Source organism: Silene latifolia, chromosome 1 (genome assembly GCF_048544455.1).
Source record: "Silene latifolia isolate original U9 population chromosome 1, ASM4854445v1, whole genome shotgun sequence".
NCBI lineage: Eukaryota > Viridiplantae > Streptophyta > Magnoliopsida > Caryophyllales > Caryophyllaceae > Silene > Silene latifolia.
In genome coordinates this window covers 71,439,564-71,447,966 of record NC_133526.1, presented here as the reverse complement: position 1 = coordinate 71,447,966, position 8,403 = coordinate 71,439,564, and the positions used below count along the sequence as shown (strand labels likewise).

General features: G+C 38.0%; 1 non-coding gene across 1 annotated transcript; it reads left to right on the top strand.

Moving 5' to 3' along the window:
* The first annotated feature begins 2,725 nt into the window (after positions 1–2,725).
* On the top strand, positions 2,726–2,832 carry LOC141617614 (small nucleolar RNA R71). The gene has a single exon (XR_012531153.1). It is a non-coding gene; the product is annotated as a small nucleolar RNA R71 (small nucleolar RNA).
* The last annotated feature ends 5,571 nt before the right edge of the window (positions 2,833–8,403 follow it).

Sequence of the window (8,403 nt, the reverse complement as noted above, 5' to 3'; positions counted from 1 at the left end):
TGAGACGGGCGGATTTTGTGCAGGACGGACGGATTCTCGTCCAGAGATTTTTCTTTGTTTTTCTTCAGCTTCAAGACGGGCGTCTTTTTCAAAAGACGGACGGATTCTGTGAGACGGGCGTCTTTCCAGAAATCCGCTCGGATTCTTTGACAGTCAAGAATTTTGCAATTTCAGCTCAGCCCAGGACGGGCGTCTTCTCAGCAGGACGCTCGGATCTTCTTCAGACGGGCGGATTCTCAGGAATCCGCTCGGATTGGTCCTTGTGTACACGGATTCAGTTCCATCCGTGCATAAATGCATTCCCTTATCATTCTTTCTTTCTTTCTTTCAAAACTTGTGTTCTTCATTGTGGGGGCACTACTAAGGCATGAATAGCCTAGGCAATTGCCATCCCCACACTAAGGTAAAGCACTACACATCAATTAAAATTGTTAATCCCTCCCTCACTTCTCTCTTTTCATGACAATTATTTTGATCAAAGTAAATAAAATCCAAAAATGACAAATAATGCAATACAAAAATTTAAAAGTAAGTTAGGGAGTTAGAAATATTTACAAGTGGTGGTTTAGGGAGGACTCCACCAAACTCTCATTCTTGATGAGATGTCAAGGGGGCATGTTCAAGGTGTTGTTGATGTTGCTCAACACCTCGAAGAAGTAGTTAAAAGCTTGTTCATTGTTGTGGTAGAGGTCCTCAATAGACCGTGGTCCTTGTTGTTGATCATGATCGATGGCATGCCCAATGTAGGGATTAAAGATCCCTTCAAATTCGTCGTCCCAAAGACCACAAACTTCATTGAGTTGATCATTGAAAATCTCTTGCCTAGATGGAGACAACTCTCCCAATTTCTTCTCTTGGCCAATGAGGCCATCATCTTCTTCCTTGGTTGATTTTGATGAGCTTTGCAAGCTCTCCTTGTCACAATTCGCTTGCTCTTTGAATGGAGCATCTTCAACTTTCTTCCTCCATTGGAGTTCCGATTTCTTTCTTTCATCTTTTTCGGCTATAATGGTCAATCATGAAACATGGCTCATGCAAACGAGGAGCTCTCATGGTCTTATCAAGATTAAAAGTTATGCTTTCATCTCCCACTTCTAGAGTGAGCTCTCCATGTTTCACATCAATCACCGCACCCGCGGTGTGTAGGAAAGGTCTTCCTAAGATGATTGGAATGTTGGAATCTTCCTCCATATCAGCAATGACAAAGTCCACCGGGATGAAAAACTTCCCAATTCGCACGGGGACATCTTCCCATATCCCTAATGGTGTCTTCGTCGATCTATCGGCCATTTGAAGAGTGATATTGGTGCATTTAAGCTCTCCCATTCCCAACCTTTTACTTACCGAGTACGGCATGACACTCACACTAGCCCCTAGATCACATAAGGCTTTGTTGATCGTTGTGTCGCCAATGGTACACGGTATTGAGAAGCTTCCCGGATCCTTTAACTTTGGAGGTGAACTCCCTTGAAGTATTGCACTACTCACCTTAGTGAAGGCGATAGTCTCAAGTTTCCGGATCGACTTCTTCTTTGTGAGGATATCATTCATGTACTTTGCATAGGCCGGAACGTGATTGATTAATTCCGTGAAAGGAATTGAGACTTCTAAGTTCTTCACAATTTCCATGAACTTTCCAAGTTGATCATCAAATTTGGGCTTGGCTTGACGACTTGGAAAAGGAAGTCTAATCACAATGGGCTCCTTTTCTTTGGCTTTGTCTTCATTTTTCTTTGAACTTTCTTCTTTTGATGATTCCCCTTCTTTGGGACTTTGCACCACAACTTCATTCTCACTAGCTCTCACAACTTCATTCTCAACTTGCTTCTTCGGTGCTTCATATCTTGTACCACTTCTCAAGTGAATGGCACTAACCGTTTCATGTCTAGGGGGATTACCTTGAGGTGGTAATTGCCCCTTTTGTCTTGGTGAGCTTGAAGATGCTAGTTGGGTCAATTGTGTTTCCAACATCTTGGTGTGAGCTAGAATGTTGTTGATGGTGGTATCCTTTGCTTGGCTATCTTTTTGCATTTGAGTGAAGAATTCTTGTTGATTCTTTTGCATTTGTAGGACCGCTTTTTGGACATCAAAACTTTGGTCATTTTGGTGATTGTATGGATTTTGATTTTGGTAGCCTTGGTTTTGATTGAAAAAGGGTCTTTGATTTTGATTTCTCATGGGTGGTGGAGTGTATGTTGTTTGAGGGTTTTGAACATTTTGGCTTTTGTATGAGAGATTTGGATGGAACTTGGTGTTTTCATTGTAAAAATTTGAATAAGGGGTACCACTTTTGTAAGCTTGGAAAGCATTAACTTGTTCGGTTGTTCCCCTACATTCATTTGAGTCATGACCCAAGGTTCCACAATTCTCACATATCCCGCTTGGGATTGATGAGGATGCCGTCATGGCATTGACATGATGCTTCGATGATTTTGAGTTTTCCTCAAGTCTAGCCATAGCTTGTTCAAACTTCAAGTTGATTGTGTCAATGTGAGCACTAAGTTGAGCACCCAATTGAGTAACGGAATCCACTTCATACTTTCCTCCTCTAGTAGCCTTGCGAGGTCTACTATATTGTGAATTATGGACCGCCATTTTCTCAATCTTGTTCCATGTTTGATTGTCATCAACTTCGGTGAACATTCCATTTGATCCCATATTGAGAATGTTCCTTGAATCTTCATATAAACCATTCCAAAATTGTTGCACTAAAAACCATTCGCTAAGTCCATGGTGAGGACATGAGCGACAAATACCTTTGAACCGCTCCCAAGCTTCATACAAAGATTCTTCATCCCTTTGCTTAAAACCCGTAATTTGAGCTCTTAGCATGTTAGTCTTCTCCGGTGGGTAGAATTTTTTGTAGAAAGCTAGAGCTAGCTTCTTCCAAGAATCTATTCCAAGGGTGGCCTTATCAAGGCCCTTCAACCATTGCTTTGCGGTGCCGATTAACGAAAAAGGAAATAAGACCCATCTTATTTGGTCTTGAGTCACGCCCGTTTGAGAGATAGCTTCACAATAATCGCAAAAGGTTTCCATATGAGAGTGAGGGTCCTCACTAGGCATTCCCCCGAATTGGCTCCTCTCAACTAGTTGGATGAAGGCGGACTTGGCAATAAAGTTTCCGGTGAGATGTTGTGGGGTAGGAGTACCATTTGGTAGATCCTCCTCGGTGGGTATAGAGTGTGACGAGAATTTAGGCATTGTAGGTGGATTTTGTGTGGTATTGTTTAATGGGTTTTCTTCTCCTTCTATTGCGAAAGGATTGACAAACTCACTAGTGGGTTGAACAACTTCACCAACACCTCCCAAATTCCTCCTAACAAGTCTCCTATTATTCGTCAAGGTTCTTTCGATTTCACGGTCAAAAGGTAACAAATCTCTTTGTAACCTTCTAGACATGCAAAATATCAAACAACTAGAAAACAATTAGAACAAACCTTGAGGAGTTTTACTTCCCAAGGTGAAAAAGACACAACTAAAAACAATAAAAGAAATCTTAAATCAATTAAACACAATCCCAAAAGCAACGGCGCCATTTTTGATCGGAGCCATTTGGTGTTCACAATTAAACATATGTGGTCGTTGGTCAATGGTCGATACAAAACACAATTTATACTTCACAAACAACTCTACAATTAGTAAAGAGGCAAGTAAAGGTCGGATCCCAAGGGACGGGTATTGAAATGAGAATTCTATTGTAACTAGTAGTGTCTAGGGGTGTCACAAATTGGGTTGATGTAGAAGGTTACTAAACTAAAATAACAATGAAAGTAAACTAGCAAGATGAATAAAATAAGGGGTGTAAACAATTGATTAAAAGCACTAGGGTGTCATGGGTTCATAGGGGAATCATGGGATATGATCATACAAACATGTTCTCAAATTATAAGCAAGCAATTATTGTTGTGATGGATTGAGTTGGGTTATGTCTTACAATCCTAGGAAAGTTTGGGTCCCGGAGCCGAATCGATTAGATTGTACAACACCTACAAGTCGACTTAGTCTTTCCTACTCAACACATGCATGGTCTAACAAGACTCGAGTTGGGTTATGTCTTACAAGTCTCATTGAAAAGATAGGAGATGATAGTAAATGCAAGGATTCATAGGCTTAGCATTTCATCAAATATAACATGTGCATGTATTAAGATCAAAACAAGCAAGCAAATAAGATTATGAAAGCATATTAATTTAAGCATGAATCATTCCCCATGTTGGTTTCCCTAATCACCCATTAAACCCTAGCTAAGAGACTACTCACTCATTATCATATTGATCATGCTAGAAAGGTTGTCAATCATACTAACATAATGAAACATAATGAATAAATGAAAGTAATTAGCAATAATTAAAAAGGGATTAAGAGATTATACCTACTAATGATTCCAATAATAAAGCAAAGAATAATAGAAGAACTTGATGATTGATGGAAGGTTGTCAATCTCCCAATAAACCCAATAATCTTCTAATTACCCAAAATAAATGAAGAACAAGAGAGAGATTAAGAAACTAAAACTTGGATTAAAACTTGATTAATACTTGATTACAATATTGAAGAGAGTTTTGATTGATATTAACTACACTAATTATTGATAAGAAGAACATTCTCCTCTAATTAGACTAATGGGGTATTTATAGTGAAAATTAGGGAGGATGCATTAGGGTTAACTAAGGGCTAAACTAGTAATTACACTTTTTAAGTTGAGCAAGGAGACTCGGTATTCTCCGAGAGAAGGGCTTCTCTTATCGTGGCTTGAAGAATGAAAACGTCTTTGTGGCCGCAATCCGTGCGGATGGGAGTCGGGACGTGCGGATCTGGGCTGAGGAATCCGAGCGGATCCTTGGGCAAGACGCTCGGATTGGCGAGGGGGAATCCGAGCGGATTCCTCTGAGGGACGCTCGGACTGGGCTTAGGCGGACGGACGGATTGTATACAATCCGTTCGGATTGTCTGGCAGCATCTTTTCTTCTTCTTTTCTTCCCTTTTCTTCATGAATTCCTTGGGGATTTCCTTGGGGACTCAAGGATCCTTTCTCAACAATGCTCTTCTACTATGCTATGTACAAAGGCCTTCTAGTCTTGTCTCTCCTTGATGCTTGGTCATTGAATACGATCAATTTAGCCTCGTTTTGCCATGAAAATGCAAGATTCTTACTCCTTTCCTACCAAAGGATCAAAATCTCAAAGAATATGCAAAACAAAGAACTAAAGATAAGAAATGACCCAAATAGGCACTAAAAAGCATGGAAACAATGGTAATTCGGGGGCTAAATATGCGCCAATTATGGTCACATCAACAAGGTATTCTGGTTTTCAGTCAAACTGAATAATTGAGTTCTTAAAGAAACTCTAACAATGAATGCGATCATCACTTATGTAAATATCAATACTCTATCAAATATTTACATAACGATCTTTAACAATTAAGGTATACTCTTCAATCACATTGAAATGACATAACCATCATGTCTACCTTATGCCAACGGCTTTGGTTAGAGGATTAGCAACAGTTGCATCACTCTAATTTCGATTGCAATTTTCCTTTGTTCTATGCAATCTTTTCATCACATATAACCTAAGTACATGTCTAAACAAGTTTTTAGACTCTGGTTCTAAAGCCAGTCAAACACTCCCACTGTTTTCACAGTCTCTTGGGATACGATATTCGGCTAACAGAACTACTCTAGTCCCATTAAATTCCGGTTATCAACTATCTCTCTTACAACATCGGATGTTGTAATGTACTTAGCTTTCGTTCATGATTTGTACGTATAACACTTATACATACACATCCTTCATATGACATCTTTTATGTATGACTCCTCATACATGTTTGCTTTATACATGTATAACTTCTTATACACATATGTATAACTTCTTATACATATTATTCTTTACGCACATAGCACTCTTACATGCTAATCATTCCTTAATGAGGCCCATAACATCTTATAAGCATAGGAATGTTTCCGTGTAATCCTTTTACACAAAATTCATAAATTCCTCCAAACTACAAGAGTAAATCCTCAGTGCTTCTCAAGTACTCAAGGATGCTCTTGAAAATCATCTAGTGACACTCACTAGAAAATGATTGGTAAAGACTTCTCATATTCTCAACATGATAAGTCCCGACGAGAGAAGCTTTTAGCATATTAAATAGATCCTGCAGCGGAAGCACAAGAGATCATATTAATTGTTCAACAACTTGAACGAGTCAAGAATCTTATCACATAAGTCTCTTGACTATAATGCTAATATCCATAGAGATCTATCTCATTAGATCCGGATATTTAATATGCGCCATGCTACTCTCAAGTATTCACCCGAGAATATTTCTAGTCACTAATATGTCAAACACATATTTAGACTAAGAAAAATCACCTTAGCTACATTTCTAGTCACTAATATGTCAAGCACACATATTTTAGACTAAGAAACTCACTATTAGCTCCCACTAAACTCCATGTATCATAATGGTATCTCGACACTCGAGTAATACCGTTTTGATAGACTACATGATTGAACCCAAAGTTCCAACTCTTTGATGTATATAGATCACAAAAGGGATCTTTCAAGCATGCTAGGCTTCTTAGCATTGACAACATTAACAAAACTTCTCCCAAGGATAAAGTTTCATTATCCATTTGCCGAATCTCATCCTCATGAGAAGCTATATTGCTAAGAACATACGAATTGATAAAGGCATTTGGGTTATCACAAACTCTCTATAACAAACCCAAATTTTAAACATCTTATGTAACCTCTACGACAAGATCAAGGTAACCAACCAAAGTATTCACCTTAAATCAAGTCTCGAAAACATCTCGTGTTTCCTTCCCTATCGCATCGTGTGCAAGGAGATCAATTCGGATTGCATGGTGACACGCCATCACATAGAGTTCATACTATAGAAAAGCCTTTGATGAGGGTTTAAGATTCGTCACTTTTGAAAAGTAACGCAATATTATCGCAAAATTATCTCCTTATAATCACTGAGCCACAATAAAGAACGTCTTGTTGCATTATACTCACCACTGAGCCTTAATAAAGAACGTCTTCTTGCATTGTACTCAGTTTGTGGGTCTTGGACTTCCGCAAGTTCAAAATTTCTCCCACTCTGTCTTCCAGAAAATGAAAATCTTTCTAGAAAGACAGCATTACGAGCCACAAACTCTTTGTTCTCGTTTTGGAGGAGTAAAAACCAAGTGGTTCAATTTTGGATAACCCTCACAAATACATAAATTGGTTCTGAACATAAACATTTATGGTCCCAAATGTATAATAATGACAAGTTAGGGACCCTCCCTACCTATATCTCATATGGAGTCATTAAGGCTATTATAGTCGGGTTTTAAACTTTTAGTGAGAAAATAGCTTACAAAATTGCGAAAAACCTCAAACTATATCTCATAAAGTTCGGTTTATATACTTGACTACACCATACTCTATGGTGTCCCAAAGAGAAGGTATTATGTGAACTGGTTCACAATCTTCTTAGTGATTATCAAGGTCATTACTTGATATTACCCATTTGATCTTCAAAGTCAATACTTTGAAACTTCCGATCAACATATTGATCTTGAAGTGCTATTGGTTTACTACTTCATTTTGAAAAAGTTCCACGTTTCAAAAATTACTTTTATGTCTTATTAAATAGATATGAGGTTTTCATATCTACTTAACATTACGGTAAAAGTAACCAAGTATGTATATTACCAACTATCGGCCTTACACATCCGTATGTATATGGTCGATCACCTCACTATTGTGTTTCTTTACTGCAAAAGAAAAACATAATACATGCACACATACCATAAGACTCACAATCAAATGGTTGTTCAAATGTGCTTTTCGTTTACTCGTTTGAAACGAATTTACTTGAGGTTTGATCAATAGGGTTCACTAGATTAGAGACTTTAAAATCTACTAGATAGTAAAAAGTTTTCATGAAGAATGTAAAATTACTCTAACTTAAGTGGTCTAAACCAACCACCAAGTTATCATAGGAGTAGGTACAACATTTTGCTTTAAATCACATAAGTGATGCCTTCTATGTATAAACATAGATGATTACATTCTTTTAAAACCAAATTTAGGTACATTTGTCTCCATAGAAATCATTGCTAATCTAGCACCATTTCGATACAAAAATGTCTTATGCTAGACGTCTTACGTTTTATCAATTCATGTAAACTTCTTTACAAAGAAATGACCCATACTTAGTATGTCATACCAAGATAGTGGAACTAGCCTATCCATTGAGTAGATGTCTCTTTCAACTTTGTTCTATCGCATACATCTAGGGTTGATTCTTCTTAACTCCCACTCACTTTCACATTCCTCTTTGCTTCAATCAAGCAAAAATGAATCTCATGAAGACCTCTCTTCATGTTATTCGTGA